Raw genomic sequence first — 14175 nt, 5'->3', positions numbered from 1 at the left:
CTCTCTCTCTAAAAGCAATAAAAGCATGCCTTCCAGTGAGACTAAAAAAAGGGAGCAACTGTTGTAGTAGGATATTTGTTCCCAAAGCCGTTAGATAAAGAAAATAAAAAGGAGCATAAGTTCTCCACACCTTCATGGGGCAGCTACAGCCGCTCGCTCCCGTGGCATCGGTAACCACTGCGCATAAAACACCAACCGGCTCTGAGAAAAAGCAGCTGCTACACACAGTTTTCACACTGGTGTTTTGTGTTTTGAGTCAGAAGAGAAAATAAATGCTGTCCAAGCACAGAAATGGCTAAATTAAATTTCTACGCTCTTTCGCACACATTTCAAAAGTTAGCATCTTGTTATGGAGGAGCCACTACGAGGCAATGTGTACGTTTGAGTTTCTGTTCAACTGGAACACAGTCTGAACCACAAGACAGATTTAGCCCACAAATGGAGATTTTGTCTTATCCTGAGGAAAGGTGATGGCAAAAGGGAGACAACAATTGAACCCAAGACCTTTCAGTGCACAGGAACATGGAGCAGTTGTCTCCCTCATGCACACCAACCCGGAATTTAAGCCAAAACCTAAGTATGTGTCTGCAGGGGAATTGAACCCAAGACCTTTCAGTGCACAGGACGATGCTCAACCAACTGAGTCAAGGGCCAGGACAAGAAAGCAAGTTCTGTGAGGTTTTTTGTTTGTTTTATATTTTCATTTATTTTAAAAAATATATTTTACTGATTTTAGAGAGGAAGGGAGAGGGTGAGAGAGAAACATTACTGATGAGAGAAACATCATTGATCAGCTGCCTCCTGCACACTCCACACTGGGGGTTGAGCCCATAACTCGGGCATATGCCCTGATCAGGAATCAGGATCATAGGGTTGACGCTCAACCACCGAGCCACACTGGCTGGGCTTAAATTTTTTATTGATTTGAGAGAGAGAAACACTGACTCGTTGTTCCACTTATTCATGCATTCACTGGTTGATTCTTGTATGTGCCCGACTAGGGATTAAATACAAAACCTTGGCGTATTGGGATGACCCTCTAACCAACTGAGCTACTTGTCCAGGGCCTTTTTGTGAGTTTGTTTTTTATTAAAAAAAATTTTTTTTTAAATTGATTTCAGAGAGGAAAGGAGAGGGAACGAGAGAAACATCAATGAGAAAAGAGAACCATTGATCGGCTGTCCCTGCATGCCCCCCACTGGGGATTGAGTCCACTTGCCCTTCACCAGATCAAACCCGTGACACTTCAGTCCACTCGCCGACACTCTATTCACTAAGCCAAATCAGATAAGACTGTGAGTTTTGTTTATTTTTTTTAATTTTTAAAAATAAACCTTTATTGTTCATATTATTACAAAAGTTCCTCATTTTTCCCCCCTCCACCAGGTTCCTACCCCACCCTCTGCTCTTTCCCCAACCCCCATTGTCCTCACCCATAGGTGCACAGTTTTTGTTCAGTCTCTTCCCACACCCCCAACTCATCTTTTCCCCGAGAATCGTCAGTCCACTCCCTTCCATACCTCTGATTCTATTACAGTCAAGTTAATATTGTTCATCAGGTTTTTAAATTCCCTTGGTTTTTAGATTCACTTGTTGATAGTTACGTATTTGTTGTTCATAGTTTTTGTCTTTATTTACTTTCTCTTCCGAAAGAACCCCCTTCAGCAATTCATATAATTCTGGTTTGGCGGTGATGAACTCCTTTAGCTTTTTTTTATTAGTGAAGCTCTTTATCTGGCCTTCGTTTCTGAGTGATAGCTTTGCTGGGTAGAGTATTTTTGGCTGTAGGTTCTTGCTATTTACCACCTGGAATATTTCTTGCCATTCCCGTCTGGCCTGCATGGTTTCTGTTGAGAAATCAGCTGACAATCGTATGGGTGCTCCTTTATAGGTAACTACCTGCTTTTCTCTTGCTGCTTTTAATATTCTTTCTTTGTCTTTTGCTCTTGGAACTTTAATTATGATGTGTCTTGGTGTGGTCCTCTTTGGATTCCTTTTGTTTGGGGTTCTGTGCGCTTCCTGGACTTGTAAGTCTATTTCTTTCACCAGGTGGGGGAAGTTTTCCAATATGTTTCCGGTATCTTGCTCTCTTTCTTCTTCTGGTACCTCTATAATTCTGATGTTGGTTCGTTTGAAATTGTCCTAGAGGACCCCCCGCCCCCCTTTTCCCTAAAGTGAGTGAGTGAGACGGGCAGATGGAGGAGGGACTGTAATGGTGGCGGCGGCCGGCAGCTCCCTGCTCTGACCCACGGCAGACCTACAGCACCCATCCCCTCCCTGCCCCGCTGCCAGCCGGCCTCCGCCCGGCCGCCCGCACGGGGGGCCCCCTCCCCGGCCCTTTCCCGGCTGCTGGCGTCTCGCCCCGCGCCCCGGCCGGGGCCCCACACACACTGGACGAGCTCGCGGGAGGTGGTGGAGGAGGTGGTGGAGGCGGCGGCCCGGGGATGGCGGCCCCTCCGCGGCAGCAGCAGCAGCAGCCGGGACCCGGGGGGGGAACATGAGCCTCCCGCCGGGGGGCAACGGCGCGGGGGCGGCAGGGTCCTCCGGCCGCCGAGGGCGCGGCCCGCCGCGGGCCCCGAGCTGTCCCGGCCGCAGCAGTACACCATCCCGGGCATCCTGCACGAGTGGGCCCGGTTCCAGATGGAGCGGGCGCACTGGGAGCTGGAGCGGGCCGAGCTGCAGGCCCGAATAGCATCTTTGCAAGGAGAAAGAAAAGGTCAAGAAAACTTGAAGAAGGATTTAGTAAGAAGAAAAAAGATGTTAGGGTATGCATTAAAACAAGAAAGGGCAAAATATCACAAATTAAAATATGGCACAGAACTGAACCAAGGTGATTTGAAAATGCCAACATTTGAATAAAAAGAAACCAAAGAAACAGAAGCTCCCACAGTGCCTCAGAATAGCCAGTTAACGTGGAAGCAAGGCAGACAGCTATTAAGGCAATATCTTCAGGAAGTAGGTTACACAGATACAATATTAGATGTACGGTCTCAGCCGATAAGGTCATTACTTGGACTATCCAATTCAGAACCAAATGGATCAGTAGAAACAAAGAATTTAGAACAGATCCTGAATGGAGGTGAATCTCCTAAGCAAAAAGGACAAGAAATCAAAAGACCTTCTGGTGATGTCCTTGAGACATTCAATTTCTTGGAAAATGCTGATGACAGTGATGAAGAAGAGGAAAATGACATGATTGAAGGCATGCCAGAAGGAAAAGACAAACATCGGATTATTAAACACAAAGTAGGAACTTGATTTTCTAAGCTTTTTAGCTAAAATATATATGCTCATATTATATTTCAAATAGAAATAAACTATTATGGATTATAAAAAAAATAATAAAAAAATTGTCCTAGAGGTTTCTTACACTATCTTCAACTTTCTAGATTCTCTTATATTCTTGCTTTTGTGGAGGAGTATCCTCTGGATCTTTGTGTTCCAAATCTTTGATTTGATTCTTGCGATCTTCCATTCTGTTCTTAGGGTTCTGTATAATACTTTTTTATTTCAGACAATGTATTCTTTATTTCTAGTTGATCCCTTTTCATATTTTCATAGGTCCATTTATTTTATTGGCTTTTTCTAGGAAATTCTTGAGAAACCTTATACGCGTGGTTTTGAACTCTATATCCAGTCGCTTTTTGTCCTTCATTTCTTTCGTTTATAATCTGTTTCCTGGTCTCGGCATTTTTGCTGCTTCCCTGAGTTGGTAGGGTGGCTTTGTGTGCTAAGGTGTCCTATATGGTTCAGTGAGTCAGCCTCCCAGTTACCTGAGGTAGACAGTCTTGGTGTAGCCTTTTGTGGGTTGTCTGAGCAGTCTTGTTGTTAAGCCTTGCTTGTTGTTGGTATCACTGGGAACCGTTGATCTCCAAGCCAATTGGCTATGAGGATCAGAAGTGTCTCAGCTATGCCGAAACCGGTTTGGCTCAGTGGTGGAGCGTCGGTCTGCGGACTGAGAGGTCCCAGGTTCGATTCCGGTCAGGGGCATGTACGTTGGTTGCGGGCATGTCCCCGGTAGGGGGTGTGCAGGAGGCAGCTGGTCGGTGTTTCTCTCTCATTGATATTTCAGGCTCTCTATCTCTCTCCCTTCCTCTCTGTAAAAAATCAATAACAATATATTAAAAAAAAAAAAGAAAGAAAAAAAAGAAGTGTCTCAGCTAGGAGGGTTTTTGTATTTTGCTTGGACGGGGCGGAGTCTCGGGGTGGCACAGACAAGCTTTGGTGAATCCCACAAGATTGGTTGCAGGCGTGCGCACCTCTTTGGTATAGGCACAGACAAGCTTTGGATTCCTGTCTGTCCCTCCCTAGGAGAGTCGTATTGGCAATTGGCAGCAAACAAGCTAGCCAGCCACTGGAAGGGCTTCTGTGCTCCACTTGGATGGGGCAGAGTCTCGGGGTGGTGCAGACAAGCTTTATTCAGCCCCTCCCTACGAGGGTCTGGTTTCTGAGTCCCACAGTAATGGCTGCTGGCTTCACACACCTCTGAGAGATCTCTGCCCATTGCCTGACTGTCTGGCCTCTCCCTGTCTGGGCCGTCTATCAGAGCAATAGGGTGATTCTGTTTTCCTCCCAAACAAGAAAGCCAGCCGCGAGTTAGCTGTTCGCCCTCTGCGTGCAGGGAGTAAGCCAGTAGCGAACTCGGGCGGCCACCTTTTCGCGCACAGTTCACCGCACCTTCAGTTCCTGAGGTTCAGAGTGCCTCCTCTCTCCTTCCTAGATGGTAGAGCCTCCTCTCAGCCAGCCGACCAGCGCTTCAGGGCAACGTTTCCCCTGTTTTCCATTTCTAAATTCAAAATTGTTGTGGTAGGCTGCATTCAGGTGTCTACCCTATGCTGCCATCTTGGTTTCTCTCCGATTTTTTTTTTAAACATCAATCGGTTGCCTTTCCATACACACCCCAGCCAGGGATCGAACCTAAAACCTCTGTGTATACAGGAAGATGCTCCAACCAACGGAGCCACACGGGCCAGGAACCACCTGTTTGAAGTAGCACCTCACCACTTTGCTTTACCTAAACCTGTTTCAATTAAATTTCAAAGGCATTTCTGAGACCCAAGCAAGATCTGGGAACAGCCATGCCACCTGAACTACATATCACAGGTTCATTTCCAATGCTCATTCCTGGAGGGTTCAGCCCCGTGTTAGGCTGGACTTTCGTTAGTAACACTGCATCTTTAAGAACACACACAGGGCGCCCATGCAGGTCTGTGCAACCTGGTGCAGCTGCTACAAACAGCAGGAGGCATCCACAAGCCAGCAGACACAGGAGCAGGCATATGGTAAGCACAGGGTTTCTACGCTGTCTGCCCTATCACGCTGCTGCCAGGGGTCCAAGGCTCAACTCTGCTTCTGTCACCACCCCACTCTGCAGCTTCCCCAACACCCCCAGCTGCAGCAGCAAATCACAGACCAGCACCAGCCTCTGTATCCACCAGCCAGGCTGACAGGCGACTAAGTGATGGGACCAACTCCGCCCAGGCAAAGGCTCCGCTGACCCCCCGGCTCCCTCCTACCCAGACCTCAGGGCCCTGCAGAGCATGCCGGCCTGGGCAACCCTTCCTGTCAGCCTGCCCCAAGCACACCAGCAGCGCCCGCTGCTCTATGTGGAGCATCCTGGGCCGTGAGTACATTGTCTGTGCTATCAGTTTGTTTAACAAACATTGAAACATCTGCCATGTACCACACTGTCCTCAAAGCTGGGAACTCCCAGCGAACAAAATAAGCAGAGCAGACAACACCCCTGTCCTGTAGGCATGTCCCCGAGGCGCAGAGCGCCGGGGAAGGCTGCATTCTGGTGAGCACTGCGCGCTGACTCCCGCGCCGTGCATTCTGACTCGTGCTTGCATGTCACCTAGCACAGGTTTATAAAGTTGCTGTGGAATTCAACCTACTGCTGGGGGAAACCCATATACCAATTTTGGAAAAACAGATTTGAAAATATCTTAAAGGAAGTCCATTTCTGTTCCAAGTGTTTCATTATATAATTTTACACAGGAATAAATGGAACATGTAGGCCATGACGTGAGCACCGATCTAAACACTAGAAAAGCAACAAAACCTGGACACTTCCTGCACTGTCCAGTGTCCCTGTCCACATCTCCTGATTAGCTCCCTTGCTTTAAAATTTGTTCCGGTATGTTTCTACCTCGCCTATTAATTTAAATTTCTGAGCTTAAGAAAATGGCCTACCACTGTGAGCTGCTTCACTCTGCACGTGCTGGATGTACAATAGCTGTAACTCACTCATTTCCGGTACCGGACAAATTGCATGTTGTGAAATGCCCACAATTCACCACTCCACTGTCCTGGAAGGTGCCGGGTTGGTCCCAGGTCCTATAACAGTGCTGCTCTGCACACCCCTGAGCAGTGCCTGGGGTGCGAGTTTCCTGAGGTCAGGGCCAGGCACGGAAGCCCCAGCCTGAGGCTGGATCGTGAGGCTGGCTCAAGACCGGGTGATGCAGAAGTTGTCAGCAAGAGTGAACAAACTGTTACACAATAGCAAACAAGCACAAAAGGTACTCTCATCTTCCTTCCTTAGGAAATCCAAAGTAAAACTACTACAATGAGATACCACCACACACCTACTGGAACCACACTTACTAGCTAGAACAGCTTAAAAAAAAGACTGGCAAGACCAAGAGCTGGTGACGGCGAACTGAACCCAGACTTCACACAGCCGGGGGACGTGGAATGGGACGGCCATTCTGGAAAAGACTCTGGAAGTTTCCTATAAAGTAAAAACCAGACTCATCACATAAATCCCAACCTTAAGCATTCGCCAAAGAGAAATGGAAATGGCTCACACGAAGAACCTGCTGGTGAATGAGTGTCATCGCCAAGCCCAGGACACGTGTCCTTGTGAATGGGGAGATAAGGGGCCCTGCTGTCCCCATTCCACCTGGTGACTCTTAGAACACCGAGCGGCGAGGGGTGTCAGCGCCAGGGCAGGGGACGGTCAGGTCCTCTGAAGGGTGATGGTTATACAAACCTGAGACTGCACATAAAAAGTTCCATTTTCTTCAATGTTTACTGAAAAGTAAAACAGAAGAACCTGGGCTTGTATTATATTTTATGTTTTATGATTTACTTTTCTAGTCAGTCATTTTCATGGAAGTTTGCACAAGTACCAGCAGTCTGTGACATTGGAAATTAAATATAAAAACCCAGTCCTTCACCGCACACAGTTCGGGAGGAAGAGATGCAGGGTATGGGACTACCTGTGGACTCCAGGGTCCCTGGCAGGCTCGATGTGTCAAGGATGCCAGCTGCTGCCCACTCCCCACTGTACCTCCACAACGCCGCGGAGACGCACAGAGTGCCAGGGAAGACTCGCCATGGACCCACCCCCACAGGCTGCTGAGGCCAAGTTCCAGGCGCAGAGCTGTGGTGGCATGGGCTGCATGCACACAGCCACACACTCACAGATTCTGAACATGCCAAATTTTTGTGAACTTACCCACTTACCCCATCTTTGTTTTTGTCCAATAAATTTGTCTCAATCCCAAGGTCAAAATTAAATTGTCCTATACTTTCTTCTAAAGTTTTGTTACCCATAGGCAGTCCAATTCGTTGCGCTGAGTCCCAGGAGCCCCGCGTCCCTCCAGCTCGCTGTAGATGCCCGATTGGTGACTAGGAACAACACAGTTTGAGCTGCACTGGGTGTTCCAGGTCAGTGCTGCAGTTGGAAGGCCCCGTATGCTGAGGGGGATGTAGTTATGTGAGATTTTCCACTGAGCGGGAGTCGTCATCCCTAACCTACTGGGTCCTCTTCCATTCTCAGCACACCTCATTCACACTTCCGCAGTTATCTGAGTGAGTCTCAAAAACTTTTACAAAAGCTACAATGCTTTGGTATTTCGTTGTATTTTAATCCTCATCTGAGGATATTTTTCCATTGATTTTTAGAGAGTGGAAGAGAGAGGGAAAGACGGAGAGAAATGTCAATGTGAGAGAAACACATCAATTGGTTGCCTCCTCCATGTGCCCTGACCAGGGCTGGGGAGGAGTCAGCAGCTGGGGCACATGCCCTTGACTGGAATTGAACCTGGGACATTCAGTCCGCTGGCCAAAGCTCTACCCTCTGAGCCAAACCAGATAGGGTGGTATTTCTATACACTCCATTAGATAGCACTACTTAAAATGTTAATGTCAGCATCCCCAAGCCAGGTTTTAGGGCCTGAAGTCTGGGTGATGCTGACCAGTAGCATGAAGGCCACACTAGGGTCCTCACTGCCTCTGAGATGCAGAGGCCACCCAGGACCACCACGTCTGCCCTCACCTCAGGGACAGGCAAGAGAAAGCCGATGCGCTGGGAGCAGGGACCCTGGTCCAGAATACACGCAGCATCCACAAGTGGAAGTAATGTTGAATTTTATGGATCTTCAGGTATAAACTCACAGACAAGTAAGCTCAAAAATTTTTTAAATAGCCGAAACCTGTTTGGCTCGTAGATAGAGCGTAGGTCTGTGGGCTGAAAGGTCCCAGGTTCGATTCTGGTCAAGGGTATGTACCTTGGTTGCGGGCACATCCCCAGTAGGGGGCGTGCAGGAGGCAGCTGGTTGAAGTTTCTCTCTCATCGACATTTCTAGCTCTCTATCCCTCTCCCTTCTTCTCTGTGGAAAATCAATAGAATATATTTAAAAAAATTTTTTTTAAATATATTTTATTGATTTTTTTTAAGAGAAAAAGGGAGAGGGAGAGATAGAAACATCAATGATAAGAAACATTATCAATCAGCTGCCTCCTGCACGTCCCCCACAGGGGATCGAGCCCACAGCCCGGGCCTGTGCCCTGAATGGGAATCAATTAGTGACCTCTTGGTTCCTGGCTCAATGCTCAACCACTGAGCTACACCAGCTGGGCAAATTCAAATTTATGATCACGAAACACAATGTCAATGTCTTTGCCTTAACAAGGTGTAAAGGGAAAGGACAGACAAAACTCGGAAGAAGAGAAGGGGAAGAAGGAAGAAACACCTTCACACTCAACTTGGAGAGACATGCTGTTGACAGGGCAAGACCAAGACATGTCACACAGAGACCAAGAGACCACGCAAGCACCCGAGACGACCAAGGGGGCAGTTACATGGGGACGGGGGCAAAGGTAACTCCTTAGGTGACGAGTCAGTAGCACCTGGCATGCACTGACCACCAGCAAACCCCTCTGGGAAGCAAACTGCTGCTCAGCCTCACACACCCTGGACCAACCATCCAGACAAAAAACTCTGCTAGGACAAAAATACATCTGGTGTCTGAAGACAGCTCTGTCTAATCCTCAGAGGAATCTTCATTTAAAATCCACACTGAACTTCTAAGACTCCATGGCCAAAGGACACTGAAGAAGCAGGTAAGGCTGGAGCGCCTGTCAGGAAGGAGCCAGCTGCTGACAGTGCTGGGGACAGTGAGAAGATTCAGAAAACTACCTGTCTGAATGTGTAACTTTAAATTTAATATTTATTCCAAAATAAAATAATACACTGTGGATCAGAAGGAACCGACCAAAAATGGAACTCCACAGACATATCTGACAATATGATCAGCTGTCTGTTACCTTTATTCCCAACCTCAAATGGATTTCAAATGTAACGATTCCTAAAGTCGCTGGAAATACAGGATCCCCAAATACTTCCCTTTTCTTCCTTCACTCTGAAAATAAAAATCAACAATGAGGCTCAGCCTTAGAACAGAGAGAGAGAAAAAGGTAAAATGGATCACTTGTTCAGGGACAACCTCCCCACAAATCTTCAAAGAACAAGAGGAACAGCTGGGACCGGTTTGGCTCAGTGGATAGAGCGTCGGCCTGCGGACTGAAAGGTCCCGGGTTCGATTCCGGGCAAAGGCATGTACCTTGGTTGCGGGCACGTCCTCCAGAGGGGGCTGTGCAAGAGGCAGCTGATCGATGATTCTCTCTCATCGATGTTTCTAACTCTCTATCCCTCTCTCTTCCTCTCTGTGAAAAATCAATAAAAAATATATTTTAAAAAAAAGAACAAGAGGAACAAAGAACAAAGTCCCAGGCGAAGGAACGCACCTACAGAGGAGAGTAGCTAACAAGCCTTTTCACATCGATATGCACTGTGCTTGGTGGCCACGAAGAAGAGTGTCTTGTGTCCTGGACTCACAGAAAACAAGCATCCTGGCCTGGCCGGTGTGGCTCGGTGGACAGAGCTTTGGCCTGTGGACTGAGGGCCCTAGGTTTGTTGCTGGTCAAGGGCAAGAACTTTGTTGGAAGGCTCCTCCCTGACCCTAGCGCTGGCTGAGCATGTGCAGGAGGTAACCAGTCAATGTGTTGTCTCATGGTAATAGTTCTGTCTTTCTCTCTCTAAAAATCAGTGGGAAAATATCCTCATGCGAGGAAGAAAGAAGAGAAGAGAAGAGAAGAGAAGAGAAGAGAAGAGAAGAGAAGAGAAGAGAAAAGAAAAGAAAGATCTGCCCTCATGACTCACAAGGTCAACAGGAAGCACCAACCCTGGAGCCTGACCACCAAGGGACGGGGACCAGAGCAGACACCCAGAGGAAGGGAAATGCCTGACCCAGGGCCCCACCAAACCTGGGTTTCCAAACTGTAAAATCACTCCTGACAAAACTGTGATTCCCTGGCTGCAGAATTGCCCACACAGTGACTACATCCCTACACCATGACCAGAATCAATCTGTTCCACTGAATCCGGTCTGAGACCAAGTTCCAGGTGCACCATGACAGTCCATCTGTGACAGCCGCCTATTGCCACAGGAACACACCTAAACAGAGCCAGCACAAGGGGAACAGCGCTCGTCAGCACTGCTGCGATTTCACCAACACGGCAGCTACCACCCAGGGGCTCACTGTGTGCAGACATGACACTTGCCCGGACCCCAGTGAAAGCACCCTGAGGTCTGCGGGACAGGTACCCAGTCCAGGAGGGTGTTGTGGGGGTTGGAACCTGGCTTTGCCACTGACGGGCTTAGTGACCCGGGCAAGCTACTAAACACGTCCCTGCCAGCTCCTCCACACGGTGTGCCTGTGTCAGCCTGGGGAGAGTGCTTGCGACAGACACAATAGCACCAGCCATGACGATGAAGAGCTCCAGTTTACAGATGGGAAGACACAAAGTGACATGCTCGGCCACAGAGCTGCTAGGGTTGTGACCAAAACCAAGCCGGGCTCCCAAGCTCCACACAATCTGACTGCCAGTTACTGTTGTCCACACGGTAATTCTCGCCAGCTCTGAGCACAGATCTTGTTTTTTTTTTTTTTTTTTTTTTAAACCAGTTTCGGCGAGGTTATGCTGATTTTAGAGAGAGAGGGAGGGAGTGAGAGAACCATTGAGTGGTTGCCTCCCATATGTACCCTGACCGGAAATTGAACCCACAACCTTTTTGGTTCAACCAATTGAACTATCTGGCCAGTGCACATGCGTATTTATTTTTATTTCAAAATAAATAAGTGGTTAGTAAAATACATATTTAGATAAAAATTATTGTACAAGGCAAGATCTTCTCAATAAGAATGATACTATGCCTCTCCAGGTAACAAATACAAAAAAAAAAGCAAGATCTGTGCTCAGAGCTGGCGAGAATTACCGTGTGGACAACAGTAACTGACAGTCAGATTGTATGGTGCTTGGGAGCCCGGCTTGGATTTGGTCACAACCCTACCGACCCGCAGCTCTGTGGCCGAGCATGTCACTTTGTGACTTCCCATCTGTAAACCGGAGCTCTTCATCGTCATGGCTGGTGCTATTGTCTTTGTCGCAAGCACTCTCCCCAGGCTGACACAGGCACACCGTGTGGAGGAGCCTGCGGACTGAGGGGTCCCGGGTTCGATTCCGGTCAAGGGCGTGTACATTGGTTGTGGGAACATCCCCGGTGGGGGGTGTGCTGGAGGCAGCTGATCGATGTTTCTCTCTCATCAATGTTTCTAGCTTTCTATCCTCTCTCCCTTCCTCTCTAAAAAAAAAAATCAATAAAATAATTTTTAAAAAAATAAAATAATAAAATCAGCATAACCTCATGTGAGGATTAAAAAAAATACTAATAAGAATATGTTTATACACAAGGTCTGTAATGTTGGTTATAATTTTTTGATGTGGAGTCCAACACTAGTATTCTTGTTACATACGTTTGTTTTATTTTATTCATATTTTTACAGAGAGGAAGGAAGAAGAATAGAGAGTTAGAAACATCAATGAGAGAGAAACATCGATCAGCTGCCTCCTGTGCACCTCCTACTGGGGATGTGCCCGCAACCAAGGTACATGCCCTTGACCGGAATCGAATCAGGACCTTTTAGTCCACAGGCTGACGCTCTAGTCACTGAGCCAAACCGGTTTTGGCCCTGTTACATACGTTTAGATGTAAAAGGTATTTTCCTTTTCCAGGGAAATCTGTCTTCAGAACTTTAGGGGACATCTAATTAGGGGAGGTTAACTGGGCTCAACAGACTTGAGGTGAGCCGTCAGCTGGGTGGCCCATTCTGAAGTAAGGATAGGACAGTCACCGGCCCATTCAGGGAGGAGACGGTGGGTCTGGTGAAGTGGCGGTGTATCTAGGCATGCTTCACCATGCTGACTGCAACCAAGGTAAGGTACGCCATAAGTCAGAGGGCAGATCACAGACACATTTCCCCCAAACTAGAGCATGTCAGAAGCAAGGCCCTGCCGTCCACACATGTGCATCACAGTCCACAGCCACCAACACAGCCCCCTCAGATGACACGCTATAGTTGCCCTTGACATTATTATAAAGGAAGAGCTGCCTGTGGGAGATAGAATTTGCTGGTACCAGCCACTTCGGGCTACCCAACTGTCAGGAAAGGCCGGAGAAAACTGCGGTTTTCAGAGCTGTAAATCCTGTGTGCTGTCATTTTAACGTGTGTGACAGTTTTATGTGTGTGTTCTTCAATACCACACCTTTATACTAAGGAAATATGTAGCTCTCAGTTTTCTTATCTATAAAATTGGATAATAACTACCTTGTAAGGCTGCTCTAGGGACTCTGGCTGATGCACATAGTACAACCCATGCCTCGGGGGACAGAAGGCACCCTCAACGAGTTTCATGAGAAAATGTTTCAAACAGGGAGCAACTTTACTTGGAGTAATTAAGAAATACTTTACAAGACCAAGATGGCGGCATAAATACATGATCTGCTGCCTCGCACAACAATTTCAAAACTACAACTAAAAGACAAAACGGACATCATCCAGAACCACAGGAAGGCTGGCTAGTGGAAATTCTACAACTAGTAGGAAAAAGAAAAGCACACTGAGACTCACAGGAGCTGCGAAAGGCAGAGGTATGGAGGCGTGTATGTGGAGAGGGCTGGCAACTGAGTATGTGGCTGGCTTTTTCAAGCAGGAGGGAGACAAAAGCTCCCGACTGCTCTGAACTCCAGCTCCAGGAGAGACTCTGGGGACCCAGACTCATACGGGAAGAAACTGGACTGTCTGGCATCAGGCAGAACTTGAAGGCGGCTTTCTCTCAGAGGTGCTTGCAGCGATTACCGCGGGACACTGAGACCCAGGGGTGTCTTAGGGCAGAGCTGACGGGAAGCCATTGCTGAGCGCAGAGCTTTTGCATATGTCTGCCCCGGCTCAGCGGGGACTTCCAAGAGGTTGCAGGAAGAGCCCCCCTGCAGGAGTCAGTGGGGCTCTGTCCAAGAACAACATAATGGTTGGGAACGTGGTCATTTTCGGGCCCAAGGGGACCCTATTTGAGGATGGAACATTTAAGCTTTTAATAGAATTCACTGAGGAATATCCAAATAAACCACCTATGGTTAGATTTGTCTCTAAGATGTTTCATCCAAATGTCTATGCAGATGGTAGTATATGTCTGGACATACTTCAGAACCGAAGTCCAACTTATAATGTGTCTTCCATTTTAACATTAATACAGTCTCTATTGGATGAGCCAAATCCCAATAGTCCAGCAAACAGCCAGGCTGCTCAGCTGTATCAGGAGAACACGCGAGAATGTGAGAGACGTGTCTCTGCAATAGTAGAACAGGCTGGCGTGATTGTTGACTTGGGTGTAGCAAATAAAGAGGCTGGGCAAATGAAAACTATATATTGATGTGTTTTGTCTCCTTATTCCTCAGTGTCATCACATTTACTTCCATTAAAAGCAAAATAATATTCTGCTGTTTCCATCTTCCCTCGCCAAACTTTTCCTACCCCCTTTCTTAAAAAAAA

The 14175-nt window shown here is 47.6% G+C and overlaps 1 protein-coding gene and 1 pseudogene across 2 annotated transcripts in view; one reads left to right on the top strand and one right to left on the bottom strand.

Moving 5' to 3' along the window:
* The window catches only part of DNAJC5 (DnaJ heat shock protein family (Hsp40) member C5), a 41313-nt gene that overhangs the window by 14167 nt on the left and 12971 nt on the right, over positions 1-14175 (bottom strand). The window lies entirely within an intron of this gene.
* LOC118712298 lies at positions 13562-14114 on the top strand (annotated as a pseudogene).

Source organism: Pipistrellus kuhlii, unplaced genomic scaffold (assembly GCF_014108245.1).
Source record: "Pipistrellus kuhlii isolate mPipKuh1 unplaced genomic scaffold, mPipKuh1.p scaffold_m20_p_87, whole genome shotgun sequence".
NCBI lineage: Eukaryota > Metazoa > Chordata > Mammalia > Chiroptera > Vespertilionidae > Pipistrellus > Pipistrellus kuhlii.
The sequence above is the reverse complement of the archived record's forward strand: the minus strand, read 5'-3'. Positions and strand labels throughout refer to the sequence as shown.